Source organism: Hemitrygon akajei, chromosome 8 (assembly GCF_048418815.1).
Source record: "Hemitrygon akajei chromosome 8, sHemAka1.3, whole genome shotgun sequence".
NCBI classification, from domain to species: domain Eukaryota; kingdom Metazoa; phylum Chordata; class Chondrichthyes; order Myliobatiformes; family Dasyatidae; genus Hemitrygon; species Hemitrygon akajei.
Window position 1 is genome coordinate 75,339,134 of NC_133131.1, and position 18,454 is coordinate 75,357,587.

General features: G+C 40.0%; 1 protein-coding gene and 1 pseudogene across 1 annotated transcript in view; one reads left to right on the forward strand and one right to left on the reverse strand.

Moving 5' to 3' along the window:
* LOC140732511 (AP-4 complex subunit beta-1-like) overlaps positions 1 to 18,454 on the reverse strand; it is an 870,212-nt gene that overhangs the window by 618,131 nt on the left and 233,627 nt on the right.
* The window catches only part of LOC140731504 (AP-4 complex subunit beta-1-like), a 97,641-nt pseudogene continuing 86,295 nt past the window's right edge, over positions 7,109 to 18,454 (forward strand).

Below are 18,454 nucleotides of genomic sequence, written 5' to 3' on the forward strand. Positions count from 1 at the left end.
TTAAATCCAACTCATTCTCACTAACCACAACAGTCACAGTATCAGATTGTTTCTCAAAATATGGTTTAATCATATTTATGTGGCAAAGTTGTGTTGACCTTCTACGATCTGGAGTTTTTATTACATAATCCACATCATTAACTCTAGACACAATTTCATAAGGTCCATGAAATCTAGCTTGTAAAGGATTTGTCTGCACTGGGAAAAGAACCAACACCTTATCTCCAGGCTTAAACATCCTCATCCTAGCTTCCTTATCATACCAAGTTTTCATTTTCTCCTGAGCCAACTTTAAATTTTCCTTGGCTAAACTACAAGCTCTATGTAACCTGTCCTTAAATTTCAAAACATAATCCAACAAATTAGTATGCACTTCCTTACTAATCCATTGTTCCTTCAATAAAGCTAAAGGTCCTCTAACTCTATGTCCAAACACAAGTTCAAATGGACTAAAACCTAAAGATTCCTGTACCGATTCCCTTACTGCAAATAAAAGTAAGTTTATACTCTCATCCCAGTCACTTTCATTCTCCACACAATATGTCCTAATCATATTCTTGAGAGTAGAATGAAACCTCTCCAAGGCACCTTGCGATTCTGGATGGTACGCAGACGAAGTAATTTGCTTAGCTCCCAATTTATAAACTATCTGTTGAAACAATCCAGACATAAAATTACTACCTTGATCAGTTTGTATTTCCTTAGGCAATCCAAAATAAGTAAAGAATTTTATAAGAGCCTTCGTCACAGTTTTAGCTTTTATATTCCTAAGTGGTACTGCCTCTGGAAACCTAGACGAAGTACACATGATAGTCAACAAATACTGATAACCAGTTTTTGTCTTTGGTAATGGACCAACACAATCTACAATAACTTTAGAAAACGGTTCACCGAATGCTGGAATAGGTTGTAATGGAGCTACTGGTGTAACCTGATTTGGTTTACCCACAATTTGACAAGTATGGCACGTCTTACAAAACATCGCCACATCTTTTCTTAAACCAGGCCAGTAAAAATGTTTTAAAATCTTGTCCACAGTTTTCCTTACCCCTTGATGTCCACCTAAAGGCACACTATGAGCTAAAGTCAAAATCTCATTCCGATAAACTTTAGGAACAACCACCTGGTAAACAACATTCCATTCCTCACTTGCAGGAATTGTAGGCGACCTCCACTTCCTCATCAACACTCCTTTTTCCAAGTAATATCCTACTGACACCTTCTCAATTTCACTACCTAGTAAAGCTTGTTCCCTTAATTTTATAATCTCAGGATCTCTATTCTGCTCTGCTATCATCTCCTTCCGAGACAGAGATAAATCTTCATAGTCAGACTTACTCCCAGAATCTTGTTCAAACAACGAAGGTAAGAAAGTCTCTGACACATCCTCAAAACTCAAATCCTGAGTTGAACAGTCATGAGTAACAACCTCATTCTGCACATCAATTTTTTTAGCCATAGCTCTAGTCACAACACAAGAAAAATCTGTGTTAGAATTCACCTCTGGTTCCTCTGACTCCATTGTCAAATGCACTTCAGGAAAAACTTGTCCACCTGCCAAGTCATTACCTAACAATAAAGAAATACCCTTCACAGGTAAGCTATGCTGTAGTCCTACTTTAACAAATCCTGTAACTAACCCTGACTTTAAATTTACTTCATGTAAATGTACAGGCATAAAATCACTTCCAACACCTCTTATGTAATTTACCTCACCAGTATCACTCTCTTCATTAAACTTCAACACACTATCTAACATCAGTGATTGAGAAGCTCCAGTATCCCTAAGAATTTTTATTGGCACCAGAGTAGATCCTTCTTTCAAGGATACAAACCCTTCAGTTATAAAATGATCATATCCCTTTCTAACTTGGTCAGACTCTAACAAATCCTCATTTGTGTTTACCAAACCCTATAACTTTACAGGTGCTTTAGTATGTTGCACACAAGCATCCGGAACTGCTTCCTTCTCTTTCTTTTTCAATTTGAAACAGTTAGCTATTACATGGCCAGGCTTCTTACAATAGTTACAAATAAGACCAAACTGTTTTTCCTTCACAGGTTTTCCTTCCTCCTTACCTCTCTCATTAACCTCTAATTTAATTTCTGATTTACCTTGAGTCTCCATATTATTTTTCCTCTTAAAAATTCTACCCTGAGGAAATTTATTCTTATGGATTAAAACATACTCATCAGCTAATCTAGCACAGTCCTGCAATTTATCAGTATCCCTCTCATTTAAGTAGGTCCTTACTTCAACAGGAATGCTTCTTTTAAATTCCTCCATCAAAATCAGCTCTCTCAATGTATCATAGTCCTCATTTACATTTTTAGAAGAAACCCATCTCTCAAAACACATAGCTTTATCATAGGCAAATTCCACATAAGTCTTTTCCACAGACTTTTTCAAACTCCTGAATCTTTCCCTGTACGCTTCTGGGACCAATTCATACGATTTGAGAATATTTTCTTTCACAATATCATAATCTAATGCTTGCGCAGCAGTTAAAGCTGTGTAAACGTGTCGTGCCTTGCCTTTGATTACACTCTGTAATAACACTGACCATTTATCTTTCGGCCACTCTGACATCCGAGCAATAGTTTCAAAATGTTGAAAATATCTTTCCACTTCTGTTTCACTAAATGGAGGGACCAATTTAATTTCTTGGCTAGCAACAAACGGTTTTTTAGAATCAGCAGACTGTTCTACAGACCTTAATTTCGCCATTGCATATTCAAAATCTCTTTGCTTTTGCTCAGCTTCCAATTTACACCTTTCTAACATCATTTGTTCAATTTGCAACTGCATCTCCAGATTACTTATTGGAAACAATTCTAAAATCGATTCTTCAAAAACACCCGAAGCCACATAGTGAGACGCGATTTTTCTCTGTATTACAGCTTTTGATGTAGTTGGCAAAATCCCTTTAAGATGCAACCGATTCGCAATTTCAGAGACTTCAGTTTTTTTCGCCTTCACTAACAAATCCGCGACTGGCGAATCCAGAAACTCATCAATATTCATCGTTGCCGAATACCACTCACAAGCCAAACAAACAAAAAGAATCGAGCAATCCCCGTTACCAAAACACCGATTCAAAATTCAAAAAGCTTATTAAATTCAAACAATTCAATTCCGGACGTAGCCCCCATATTAATGTTACGTATTCAGGCAACAATAATTATAGATGAGTTAGACGAAGGGTTTATATAACAAATAACACGTTTATTAAACACCGATAACAAACCCCCTTCAAAAGTAAACAAACCCAAACAATGATCCGAGCTCAGCTGCTCAAACAGTCCTTAATAGCGTTGCAGTCCCAAACAGTCTTTAAAGCGGTATTGAAAAGAACTCAGTTCTTTAAAGCGATATGCCGACAGTTCAAAAGCTCACGGTACTTTTAAAAGGAGAGACTTTTTAAAGCGATGTAAATTCTCTTTCACGTCGATGTCCTTCGATTCCCAGCGTCGAACTCCCACGTCGAATTTTATTAAATATAACAACTTAAATTGACTGACCTTCCTTCCACAATATTCTCAATCTCCCGCTTTTTCCAGCGGAGACTATCGTGAGAATAGTAAACGAAATCCTTCCGAATGAGGATCACACAAGGTCGAAGTCAATCCATCGAAAATCGATTTTCCTCGATCTCCATTTTCCAAACTTCTCTTCACTCTCCACTAGCAAAGAAACCGTTGGCTCTGACCTTTTAAACTTTAGGCATTCTATAAAACTTCATTTTTAACTAAACTGCGTCATCACATTAAATCACACAGTAACATGAAGTCATCTCGGCAAATCTAGCCACGAACTGCCCCACCTGACAGGGTGGGTCTTCCTTTTATACCATGTAGAAAAACCTGTCACATGACCTCTACTGGCGGGAAAATGACATCACTCTACCATCACAAAACCATTACCTCATGTCCAGTATAACTTCAACCCCAGTCACGTGACAAGGGTACCACCGTCACGTGTCACGGGTACGTAACACATGGAACAGGAACAGCAGAGAGCGATACAGTTTGGCACCAGTGGTGTTGAAGGAGTTGCCAGTCAGTGCTGAACTCATGGTAGGTCTGCCTTGGGACTCCAGCTTTGGCTTTTTCCCTCTGGGTTTATTTCCAAAGCCTTCCCCATGAGTGGGTGTAGCCACAAGGCAGAGGCAATTTGAGATCAGAGGGAGTCTCTTCTCGGTAACTCATGGAGTAAGAAGCTTGTCGGCTCTGCTCCAACCTCTTACAATCCTTCTTCCACTGCTACTTTTGTTTAAACTTTGAAGATTCATTACTTCTAGTGAAGGATTGACAATTTAGTTCAGATGCTGGAACTCGATCTGGAAAGGTATTCAGATGTGGCAAAATTATTTCTGAAACTGAAAAAAACTGAACTTACGATGGAGACAGAAGAAGCCTTCTCTCCTGAAAGAGTGTTTTCTTTGATGCAAGATACTAACACTAAAATTGGAATGGTGGACACTAAAATTTATAAACTGATGAAAGCTAATGAAAAGCTTGAATTAACTGTCTCTGCCATCCAGGAATCTTTGAGGAATTTGGAATCTCAATATCAAATGCTTAAAATGGATAGTAATAAAATCAGAAAGCAACAGGAGGCACTACACCAAGTGATTAAAGAGCAGGAATTAAAGTTCTCTACCATGGAAAAGAGAATTGCTGAAGTTTCTTCTGAATTATCAAGAATTAAGAAGAAAACGATTGCTCTCGAAAGCAGAAGCTGAAGGATGGATTTACGCATACTTGGGTTGCCTGAAAATTTGGAAACTGGTGAGCCATTAAAGTTTTTTTACAACTACGTTACACTCACTTTTTAGTGAGATACTCGAAACCTCTCTGTTAATAGACAACGCGCACCGAATTTCTCGTTCCAAGCCATCGGTGGAGATGAAACCCTGCGCGGTGATTCTATATTAACACTATTTTGCTACTAAACAAGCAATTCTTTGAGATGCCTGGAGGTGGGGGAAACTAACTTATAATGGTGTAGAATTTCGTAAAGTTGAAGATTTTGTCCCTGAGGTGTATGCAGAAAGAATTAATTATCAGCTTGTGATGGCAGAATTGTATAAGAAAAATCTTCGCCCATCGCTGAGATATCCTGCCTGCTTGATAATTTTTCCACCTAACACTCATCCAAGTCAATTCATATCTCCTGCGGAGGCGTGGGAGTTTCTCAACGAGTTTAAAGCTGTTGTCTAAGCTACTCCAACACTGCTGTCTTGCAAGCAACTCTAATTTTTAATCCTTAGCTGACAGTCGTTGGTAGCTGATCTGTTGAAATTTTAATCTATGCACTAGGTCTGTATAGCCATCATTTAGACTTTTGTACATTTTTTTCTTTCTTTAAGATTTGTATGAATTTAATATGAGTAACATTTTATTTGCTTGAATCTATCTTTTCTGAATATATGATCATTTTTATTAAATGAATTGAAGATGGCCGCTGTTAATTACGTGCTAAAATCTATTAGTCAAAATGTTGATTACAATCTTTAGCTGAGAGTCGTTTTCAGTTGAATCATTGAAAGTTCAATTTACATTTTTTCTTGGTTCAGACATCGTTTGGCGGTTTTATTTTTTTCTCGTCCTCCTTTTTTCAGAATCTGTAAGAGTTTAATATTAGTTGTATCATACTATTTCGTTAGATATTTCTGTTTTGATTATATGTTTAATTTTTGTTAAACAAACTTAAGGTGGCCGTTGTTGACTATGTTTTAATCTCTGTTAGACATAATACTATACTATCTGGATTTTTTTGATTTTTTGTTCTCTTTGTATTTGATGTTGTGTCTTTACTCAGTGGTGCCAATATATAACTTTTTTTTAATGGAGTCTGTCGTTTGGAGACAGGGGTTTAGGGTGTTTAGATTAGCATACCATTTGCCTATTGGATGGTTTGTTTTCTGGCTTTGGGGAGAGAGGGGTGGGGCTATTCGTTTAGGTTTCTTCAACTGGGTAGTTCTGAGAGAGTTTCCTGTCAATCATTTTTTTTCTTTCTGATCAAATCTATAATTTGTTCTTCCCTGCGGGTTTGGTTTATTTCAGTGCACTAATTTATTTTATAAATCCCTAAATTAAAGTCTCAGTATCGATGTTAATAAAATTAATATAATATCTTGGAATCTGAACGGCTTGAATCAAACTATTAAGCGTAGAAAGATTTTTAAAAAATTGAAAACATTTCAAGCAAATATTATTTTTACGCAGGAGATCCACATCTGTAGGGAAGATGAAAACCGTTTTTTAAATTTTGGAAGGGCTCTTAGTATCACACTTTGTCAATATCAAAAGATAGAGGAGTGTCTATTTTTATTAATTTTAAAGTTTCTTTCGTACATTTTAATATTGTTACTGATTCAGTTGGAAGATACTTAATTGTTACTGGTTTGTTATGTGGTGAAAAGATGGCACTGGTCTTTGTGTACGCATCTAATATAGATATTATGTCCTGTTTAAGTTTAGAGAAAAGAAGTCGGACATTGGATACATCCTTTAAATTTGAGGAAATTTGTTGACAATTTACTCATTATTTTCATAGGCTCTGATTTATAGCCCTTCCAGTTACCTTTTTTGAGTTTTGGATCTTGGATCTGATCACAAAGTTTTTCCTTTTTCCTGCTTTTTTCTCTCAAGATGAACTGCCCAGTTTTTTTTTCTTCTTCTCTTTTTTTGTGTTTTGAGTTTTTCTTTTCGATGTATATTTCAATTATAAATGTTTCTTTTATCTTTTTTCTTCTTGTTATGGATAACAGGAGAATCAATTATCTCTTTTTATTGTATACTATTATATTAATTTATGTATGAATGTGATCATTTGTATTTTTCCTTCTATTTGAATTGTTATGGATATAAATTTTTGAGAATTTTGTCCTCTTGTTTATATATACAAATATAATTTTTTATTTAACTAATGAAAAGATTGATAACGAAGAAAGAAAGAGATCAGAGGTTCTCTCTCCTCGAGGAGTTGCCACAGCTGACAAGCTGCATCAACCTGAAGAGACTGGTTTTAAGGTGCCAATAACATTCGGAATTGTGGGAAGAATAGAAAGTGGAATGAAGCCACTCTCCTTTTTTCTTTAGAATGAAAGACTTGGATCACTGAGGTCAGAGTGAAGTGCTGACATTCCTAGTTTTCTATAAGCACCGAACTGAAGATAAAGTGTTTGCTATTCTGAACATGCTTGATGGTTTTCTCAAGGAAAGCCCGTTGTTGACATGGCAACCATGAAACTTTTCTTCCTTCTTGCTGAAGACTTTCCCAACGTACAGACAGATGTTCTAGAAAGGGTCAAAGGGCCATTGTTGACTATTTGTATCTCTGAGTGCCACGAGCTGTGTTTCCTTGGCCTGTGTCATGTACAGGAGATCCTCCGCAACTTATCTGAACACTTCAGTGATCACTACAAGAAATTCTACTGCACATACTCTGAAACAAATTACATCAAATATCAGAAGATGGAGATCTTGCAGGATTAGGTGTTTGCCTATGAAGTATTCTAATTATGACTAATTTATACAGAGACAGAAAAAGCAATCTTGTGTTTATCTCTGGCAGTGCTACATCTTTTTGTGGGATATGATCCTACTACTGAACAGCACACTTGTTGGAGAAAGTTGGATTTCCACGCTAATTCCAAGAGAGGCCAGTTCACCCCTTCCTTTAGCAGATGTGTGGGTCCTAAATTCTTCTCAGAAAATTCATATGGATAGGGAATACAGATAACTTGGCTGAGCGCACTCCCATTATTTGTGTGACTGGATCACAAGCAGTGTCTGCTGCACCCAGTGAATTCACATTACATTTGTACTTTTATTTTGCTCGAGGTTTTGTCAATTGGCAGAGAAGTCCTGTATTCACAAACTCATTTTCCATTGTCTATAAGACCATAAGATATAGGAGCAGAAGTAGGCTATTCGGCCCAATGAGTCTGTTCCACCAATCTATCATGGAATGATCCAATTCTTCCAATCATTCCTACTCCCCTGCCTTTACCCCATATCCTTTAATGCCCTGGCCAATCAAGAACCTACTTATCTCTCCTTTATATACAACCAATGACTTGGCCTCCACAGCCACTTGTGGCAAAAAAAATTCTACAGATTTACCATCCTCTGACTAAAGCAATTTCTCCATATTTCAGTTGTAAATGGATGTCCTTCCATGCTGAAGTCACGCCCTCTTGCCCTAGACTCCCCAACCATGGGAAATAACTTTGCCATATCTAATCTGTTTAGGCCTTTTAAAATTTGGAATGATGCAATGAGATTCCCCCCTCATTCACCTGAAATGCAGAGAATACAGCCCAAGAGCTGTCAGACTTTCTTCATATGGTAACCCTTTCATTCCTGGAATCATGCTTGTGAATCTTCTCTGAAGCATCTCCAATGTCAGTATATCCTTTCTAAAATAAGGAGCCCAAAACTGCACACAATACTCCAAGTATGGTCTCACAAATGCCCTATAGAGTGTCAACATCACATCCCTGAACTTACACTCTATACCTCTAGAAATCAATGCCAACATTGCATTCATTTTCTTCACAACTGACTCAACCTGGAGGTTAACCTTTCGGGTACCTTGCACAAGGACTCCCAATTCCCTTTGCATCTTTGCAGTTTGAATACTCTCCACATCTAAATAATAGTGTGCCCATTTATTTCTTCCACCAAAGTGCATGGCCATATACTTTCCACATTGTATTTCATTTATAACTTCTTTGCCCATTCCCCTAAACTATCCAAGTCTCTCTACAGGCTCGCTGTTTACTCAACACTATCTGCTCCACCGCCTATCTTTGTATCATCTGCAAATTTAGCCTCAAATCCATTAATACCATAATCCAAATCATTGACATACATGGTAAAAAGCAGCAGTCCCAACACCGACATCTGTGGACCTCCACTGGTAACCGGCAGCCAGCCAGTATAGGATCCCTTCATTCTCACTCTCTGTTTTCTGCCAACCAGCCAATGCTCCACTCATGTAAGTAACTTCCCTGTAATTCCATGGGCTCTTACCTTGCTAAGCAGCCTCAGGTGCGGTACCTTGTCAAAGGCCTTCTGAAAATCCAAGTGCACCATGTCCTCTGCATCTCCTTTGTCTACACTGCTGGCAACTTCCTCAAAGATTTGTCAGGCAGGATGTTCCTTTCATCAAACCATGCTGGTGTCAGGGTCTGGTTTGGTCCAGAATCCGCGTTCCGGGTCTCGATCCGGTCCGAGTGCTCCGGACTCCGGGTCTTGCAGCTGTCCCTCCCGGCCCCTTTGAGCCTGTTAAGATCAGCTTGGATCAAGGAGGCACACCTGTGGCCAATTCGGCTGCAGGTGTTTATAAGGGGCCATGGGATGGAGACTGGGCGGGTGGTTGTCTTGTTCTGTATCCTGGCCTACCCTGCTCGGAATCCTATTAGTCAAAATGTTGATTACAATCTTTAGCTGAGAGTCGTTTTCAGTTGAATCATTGAAAGTTCAATTTACATTTTTTCTTGGTTCAGACATCGTTTGGCGGTTTTATTTTTTTCTCGTCCTCCTTTTTTCAGAATCTGTAAGAGTTTAATATTAGTTGTATCATACTATTTCGTTAGATATTTCTGTTTTGATTATATGTTTAATTTTTGTTAAACAAACTTAAGGTGGCCGTTGTTGACTATGTTTTAATCTCTGTTAGACATAATACTATACTATCTGGATTTTTTTGATTTTTTGTTCTCTTTGTATTTGATGTTGTGTCTTTACTCAGTGGTGCCAATATATAACTTTTTTTTAATGGAGTCTGTCGTTTGGAGACAGGGGTTTAGGGTGTTTAGATTAGCATACCATTTGCCTATTGGATGGTTTGTTTTCTGGCTTTGGGGAGAGAGGGGTGGGGCTATTCGTTTAGGTTTCTTCAACTGGGTAGTTCTGAGAGAGTTTCCTGTCAATCATTTTTTTTCTTTCTGATCAAATCTATAATTTGTTCTTCCCTGCGGGTTTGGTTTATTTCAGTGCACTAATTTATTTTATAAATCCCTAAATTAAAGTCTCAGTATCGATGTTAATAAAATTAATATAATATCTTGGAATCTGAACGGCTTGAATCAAACTATTAAGCGTAGAAAGATTTTTAAAAAATTGAAAACATTTCAAGCAAATATTATTTTTACGCAGGAGATCCACATCTGTAGGGAAGATGAAAACCGTTTTTTAAATTTTGGAAGGGCTCTTAGTATCACACTTTGTCAATATCAAAAGATAGAGGAGTGTCTATTTTTATTAATTTTAAAGTTTCTTTCGTACATTTTAATATTGTTACTGATTCAGTTGGAAGATACTTAATTGTTACTGGTTTGTTATGTGGTGAAAAGATGGCACTGGTCTTTGTGTACGCATCTAATATAGATATTATGTCCTGTTTAAGTTTAGAGAAAAGAAGTCGGACATTGGATACATCCTTTAAATTTGAGGAAATTTGTTGACAATTTACTCATTATTTTCATAGGCTCTGATTTATAGCCCTTCCAGTTACCTTTTTTGAGTTTTGGATCTTGGATCTGATCACAAAGTTTTTCCTTTTTCCTGCTTTTTTCTCTCAAGATGAACTGCCCAGTTTTTTTTTCTTCTTCTCTTTTTTTGTGTTTTGAGTTTTTCTTTTCGATGTATATTTCAATTATAAATGTTTCTTTTATCTTTTTTCTTCTTGTTATGGATAACAGGAGAATCAATTATCTCTTTTTATTGTATACTATTATATTAATTTATGTATGAATGTGATCATTTGTATTTTTCCTTCTATTTGAATTGTTATGGATATAAATTTTTGAGAATTTTGTCCTCTTGTTTATATATACAAATATAATTTTTTATTTAACTAATGAAAAGATTGATAACGAAGAAAGAAAGAGATCAGAGGTTCTCTCTCCTCGAGGAGTTGCCACAGCTGACAAGCTGCATCAACCTGAAGAGACTGGTTTTAAGGTGCCAATAACATTCGGAATTGTGGGAAGAATAGAAAGTGGAATGAAGCCACTCTCCTTTTTTCTTTAGAATGAAAGACTTGGATCACTGAGGTCAGAGTGAAGTGCTGACATTCCTAGTTTTCTATAAGCACCGAACTGAAGATAAAGTGTTTGCTATTCTGAACATGCTTGATGGTTTTCTCAAGGAAAGCCCGTTGTTGACATGGCAACCATGAAACTTTTCTTCCTTCTTGCTGAAGACTTTCCCAACGTACAGACAGATGTTCTAGAAAGGGTCAAAGGGCCATTGTTGACTATTTGTATCTCTGAGTGCCACGAGCTGTGTTTCCTTGGCCTGTGTCATGTACAGGAGATCCTCCGCAACTTATCTGAACACTTCAGTGATCACTACAAGAAATTCTACTGCACATACTCTGAAACAAATTACATCAAATATCAGAAGATGGAGATCTTGCAGGATTAGGTGTTTGCCTATGAAGTATTCTAATTATGACTAATTTATACAGAGACAGAAAAAGCAATCTTGTGTTTATCTCTGGCAGTGCTACATCTTTTTGTGGGATATGATCCTACTACTGAACAGCACACTTGTTGGAGAAAGTTGGATTTCCACGCTAATTCCAAGAGAGGCCAGTTCACCCCTTCCTTTAGCAGATGTGTGGGTCCTAAATTCTTCTCAGAAAATTCATATGGATAGGGAATACAGATAACTTGGCTGAGCGCACTCCCATTATTTGTGTGACTGGATCACAAGCAGTGTCTGCTGCACCCAGTGAATTCACATTACATTTGTACTTTTATTTTGCTCGAGGTTTTGTCAATTGGCAGAGAAGTCCTGTATTCACAAACTCATTTTCCATTGTCTATAAGACCATAAGATATAGGAGCAGAAGTAGGCTATTCGGCCCAATGAGTCTGTTCCACCAATCTATCATGGAATGATCCAATTCTTCCAATCATTCCTACTCCCCTGCCTTTACCCCATATCCTTTAATGCCCTGGCCAATCAAGAACCTACTTATCTCTCCTTTATATACAACCAATGACTTGGCCTCCACAGCCACTTGTGGCAAAAAAAATTCTACAGATTTACCATCCTCTGACTAAAGCAATTTCTCCATATTTCAGTTGTAAATGGATGTCCTTCCATGCTGAAGTCACGCCCTCTTGCCCTAGACTCCCCAACCATGGGAAATAACTTTGCCATATCTAATCTGTTTAGGCCTTTTAAAATTTGGAATGATGCAATGAGATTCCCCCCTCATTCACCTGAAATGCAGAGAATACAGCCCAAGAGCTGTCAGACTTTCTTCATATGGTAACCCTTTCATTCCTGGAATCATGCTTGTGAATCTTCTCTGAAGCATCTCCAATGTCAGTATATCCTTTCTAAAATAAGGAGCCCAAAACTGCACACAATACTCCAAGTATGGTCTCACAAATGCCCTATAGAGTGTCAACATCACATCCCTGAACTTACACTCTATACCTCTAGAAATCAATGCCAACATTGCATTCATTTTCTTCACAACTGACTCAACCTGGAGGTTAACCTTTCGGGTACCTTGCACAAGGACTCCCAATTCCCTTTGCATCTTTGCAGTTTGAATACTCTCCACATCTAAATAATAGTGTGCCCATTTATTTCTTCCACCAAAGTGCATGGCCATATACTTTCCACATTGTATTTCATTTATAACTTCTTTGCCCATTCCCCTAAACTATCCAAGTCTCTCTACAGGCTCGCTGTTTACTCAACACTATCTGCTCCACCGCCTATCTTTGTATCATCTGCAAATTTAGCCTCAAATCCATTAATACCATAATCCAAATCATTGACATACATGGTAAAAAGCAGCAGTCCCAACACCGACATCTGTGGACCTCCACTGGTAACCGGCAGCCAGCCAGTATAGGATCCCTTCATTCTCACTCTCTGTTTTCTGCCAACCAGCCAATGCTCCACTCATGTAAGTAACTTCCCTGTAATTCCATGGGCTCTTACCTTGCTAAGCAGCCTCAGGTGCGGTACCTTGTCAAAGGCCTTCTGAAAATCCAAGTGCACCATGTCCTCTGCATCTCCTTTGTCTACACTGCTGGCAACTTCCTCAAAGAATTGCAGTAGATTTGTCAGGCAGGATGTTCCTTTCATCAAACCATGCTGGTGTCAGGGTCTGGTTTGGTCCAGAATCCGCGTTCCGGGTCTCGATCCGGTCCGAGTGCTCCGGACTCCGGGTCTTGCAGCTGTCCCTCCCGGCCCCTTTGAGCCTGTTAAGATCAGCTTGGATCAAGGAGGCACACCTGTGGCCAATTCGGCTGCAGGTGTTTATAAGGGGCCATGGGATGGAGACTGGGCGGGTGGTTGTCTTGTTCTGTATCCTGGCCTACCCTGCTCGGAATCCTGCTCTGCCCTGGTTGCTGGACTGTTCTGTATATGCTCTATCCGGTTGGTCTTGTTCCCCTGCTTCTCTCCTGTGCGCTGGCCATGCTGTTCCGCCTTATTCTCCTTGCTTGCGCTGCCACGCTGTCGGTTGCCTTTCCCAGTTTACCAAAGTACCCGGTGGTTCACTGTAGTGTTGCTGCTTACCCTGGACCCAGCTTCCTACCCATTGCCTCCGTTGGGCAGCTCCAGCCAGACTGCCGCTGCCCGACGAGGGTTCTGCCCCTTCCACATACTACTCCCTAAGGGTTGTGCCCCGCACCTGCCCAGGTGACCGCGACTGGCCCAGGCCTCCGTGTTTTCCGCCTGGGAGGCAGCCCTGCCCTGGATACATGCGGACCGCCCTAGGGACTCCTACCCTTTCCTCCACTCGTTTCCCATGGATTGGGCCCCGCACCTGCCCAGGTGTCCGCAACTGGCCCAGGCTTCTGTGTTCCCGCCTGAGAGACGGCCCTGCCCAGGATCCCTGCGGCATGCCATGAGGAATCTGCCTGCCTGCCCCAAAGTGTGGGATCTGCCTGCCTGCCTGGCTCATCTGAACTCTTGGATCCAGGCCCGCCTGCATTAACCCTTACATGCCATGGCATCCCCATCCTGTCCTCCCCTAGTACTTCAGTGTCTGCGTCCTGCGTTTGGGTCCATCCGGCCCCCGTTCCTGACAGCTGGCTTTGGCCTATCTTGCCTTGTGCCTCCAGGTAATCCATAATGATCAACATGAGTCTAGATCAGAGAAGAGTACCCAGACAGTGGAAAACATCTTGTATTGTCCCGGTACCGAAGAAACCACAACCAAAGGAGTTGAATGACTTCAGACCTGTTGCCTTGACGTCGCACGTGATGAAGACCATGGAGCGGCTGATAATACAGAATCTGAGGCCACAAACCAGGCACGCCCGGGATCCGCTTCAGTTTGCGTATAAGGAGAAGGTGGGAGTGGAGGATGCTATCACGTATTTGCTGCACAAATCACTCTCTCACCTAGATGGGGTCAGTTGTGCTGTGAGGATTACATTCCTTGACTTCTCTAGTGCCTTTAACACCATCCAGCCCAAGATCTTAAGGCACAAACTAACGGAGATGGGAGTAGACTCTCACATGGTGGATTGGATAGTGGACTACTTGACAGATAGACCTCAGTATGTGCGGTTGGGAGACTGTAGGTCTGACACAGTGGTCAGCAGCACAGGAGCGCCACAGGGAACCGTACTCTCTCCGGTCCTGTTCACCCTGTACACATCAGACTTCCAATATAACTCGGAGTCCTGCCATGTGCAGAAGTTCGCTGATGACACGGCCATAGTGGGGTGTGTCAGGAATGGACAGGAGGAGGAGTATAGGAAACTGATACAGGACTTTGTGATATGGTGCAACTCAAACTACCTGCGTCTCAATGTCACCAAGACCAAGGAGATGGTGGTGGACTTTAGGAGATCTAGGCCTCATATGGAGCCAGTGATCATTAATGGTGAATGTGTGGAGCAGGTTAAGACCTACAAGTATCTGGGAGTACAGTTGGACGAGAAGCTAGACTGGACTGCCAACACAGATGCCTTGTGCAGGAAGGCACAGAGTCGACTGTACTTCCTTAGAAGGTTGGCATCATTCAATGTCTGCAGTGAGATGCTGAAGATGTTCTATAGGTCAGTTGTTGAGAGCGCCCTCTTCTTTGTGGTGGCGTGTTGGGGAGGAAGCATTAAGAAGAAGGACGCCTCACGTCTTAATAAGCTGATAAGGAAGGCGGGATCTGTCGTGGGCAAAGTACTGGAGAGTTTAACATCGGTAGCTGAGCGAAGGGCGCTGAGTAGGCTACGGTCAATTATGGAAAACCCTGAACATCCTCTACATAGCACCATCCAGAGACAGAGAAGCAGTTTCAGCGACAGGTTACTGTCGATGCAATGCTCCTCAGACAGGATGAAGAGGTCAATACTCCCCAATGCCATTAGGCTTTACAATTCAACTGCCAGGACTTAAGAACTTTTTTAAAGCTATTATTAATGCTTTTTGAGTTAGTGATTTAGATGCATATCATATTATTACTGAGTTAAGTATTGTATGTAATGAGTTTTTGCTACAACAAGTGTATGGGACATTGGAAAAAATGTTGAATTTCCCCATGGGGATGAATAAAGTATCTATCTATCTATGTATCTATCTAACAATCAATTCCAACAACTTCCCAACCACAGATGTCAGGTTAACAGGTCTATCGTTTCCTTTCTGCTGCTTCCCACACTTATTAAATAGCAGAGTAACATTTGCAATTTTCCAGTCATCTGATACAATGCCAGAATCTATTGATTCTTGAAAGATCATTGTTAATACCTCCACAATCTCTCCAGCCACTTCCTTCAAAACTCGAGGGTGCATTCCATGAGGTCCAGGAGATGTATCCATCCTCAGACCAGTGATCTTCCTGTTGTGTACCTTCTCAGTCATAATTTTTACTGTACAAACTTCACTTCCCTGACACTCTGGAATGTCCGGTATACTGCAGACATTCAGTTCCTCTGCCATCTCTGCATCTCTCATGACAATATCGCCAGCGTCATTTAGTATTGGTCCTATATCTACCCTCAATTATCTTTTACTCTTTAAATACTTTAAAACAAAAAGCTTATAGTATCTGCTTTGTTACTAGTTGCCAGCTTCCTTTCATAATTCATCTTTTCCTTCCTAATGACCTTCTTAGTTTCCTTCTGCAGGTTTTTAAAGGCTTCCCAATCCTTTATCTTCCCATTAACTTCCTTGTATGCCCTCTCTTGCTTTTACTTTGGCTGTGACTTCACTTGTCAGCCACAGTAGTGTCCTTCTTCACTTTGAAACTTCTTATTTGGAATATATCTGTCTTGCACTTCCCTCATTTTTTGCAGAAACTTCAGTCATTGCTGCTCTGCTGTCCTGCTGCAAATGTCCCTTTCCAGTCAACTTTGGCCAGTTCCTCTCTCGGGCCATTGTAATTTCCTTTCTTCCACTGAAATACCGACACATTGGATTTTATTTTTTCCCTCTCAAATTTCAATGTGAACTTGATCATATTTTGATCACTGTCCCCTAAGGGTTCTTTAATCTTAAGCTCTCATCACCTCTGGATCTTTGCACAACACCCAATCCAGCACACCTGAACCCCTAGTGGGCTCAACAACAAGTTGTTCTAAAAAGCCATCCTTTAGATATTCTACAAATTCTTTCTTGAGGTCCAGTACTGACCTAGTTTTGCTAATCCACTTTCATGTTGAAATCCCCAACAATTATCATGACATTGCCTTTCTGACTCGCCTTTTCTATCTCCTGCTGTAATTTGTAATCTCCATCCTGGCTGCTGTTTGGAGGCCTGTGCACAACTGCCATTAGGGTCCTTTTACCTTTATCATTTCTTAACTCAACCCATAGTGACTCTACAGCTTCCAATCCTATATCATCCCTTTCTAACCATTTAATATTATATTGTATACACAGAGCCACACCACCCGCTCTGCCTACTGATCTATTTTTCTGATACACCGTATGTCCTTGGATGTTCAGCTCCCAATGGTAGCCATCCTTTAGCCAAGTTTCAGAGATGGCCACAGAGTCATATTTGCCAACCTGTAGCTGAATATCAAGATCGTCCAGTTTATTTCTTATGCTGCATGCATTCAGTCCAGTATTTGTTGCTTTCTGTTTTAACTGTGTTGTATAACCCTTGGGTATCTTCTGACTGTCACATGACCATGATGTAATGGTCTTGTGATGGTGGAATGATGTAATTTTCCCGCCAGTGAGAGGTCATGTGATGGCCTATTTCAACAGGTATAAAAGGAAAATGCCTTGCTGTGACACAGATCAGTTCATGGCTTAATTCGTCAGTGACTCTGTTATGCTGTGTTTTCATCTCGTGACGCAGTTTTGTTTTAAAGTGGAGTTTTACTTTCTGCCTTACGTCTCAAAGGTTATTGCCGGCAGTTTCACTACAATACTGCCTGTCTAGTCCAGTTGGAGGGTGAAGAATTTATTGAAGTACGGAAAACACGAAGGATCGAGAAAAGTTGGTGTTGTCGGTGGTAAAACAGGTTCAACCTTACTTAATCTTCGTTCAAGGAATTAGTAACCTGCGTCCGAGATAGCTCCTGCGTTGAGAAAGCAGAAAGAGCTGGATGCAGCATTTCACCAAGGAAAGGTCAGTGCCTTTAAGCTGTTTTATTTCCTTCATCGTAAATCCTTTGAGCAAGGCATATTTTGGCTGGGATCAGCAGTAACGTCGCATCGTCAAGGGTTACTTCAAGGAAAATCTCTCCTAATTGAATGTGTAAATCATTTGGACTTTTGCATTTACTACTTTTAAGAACTGTGTTCACATTTATCACTTTAAGAACTGTTCGAGTTGCCGTATAGCAGTTCCAGTTAAGTTTGTCTACTTTTGGGGGGTTTTTTTAGCAGTGTTTTATAAAGTTATTATTTATTTATTAAAAAACCTGTCTCAATTCTATATTTTTGTTACTGTGTTGTAACAATTGGGGGCTCGTGGGATATGTACCATTTTCGTGCTTAAATGCTTGTTTCCTTATCAGTCTGATTCTAAAAGGGGAATACCCGATTCTTTTGTTTGATTGGTTTGTGAGTGGTATTTGGCAGCAATGAATATTGACGACTTTCTGGCATCACCAGATCCAGAGTTATTAGCGAAGGCAAAAAAGAGTGATGTGTCTGAGATTGCTAGCAGGTTGGAACTTAAAGGTATTCCAAAGGTTACACCAAAGCTTGTAATTCAGAGTAAACTTGTGGAACACCATATAGATTTGGGTGTTTTTGATGAAGTGATTTTAGACAGGTTCCCTGTGAGTAAAGCAATGATCCAGTTACACATGGAACAAGTAGCGTTAGAAAAGCTTAGAATAGAAGCTGAGTTAAAACAGAAGCAATTGGAAGCTAACTTGGAACTAAGTCGGTTAGAAGCTGAAAATAAAAAGAGGGAATTTGAACATGTGATGGTGGAATTAAGGTCAGGTGATCAGACCTCTGGTTCTAGAAAAAAAGTTTGTTGTTAGTCAGG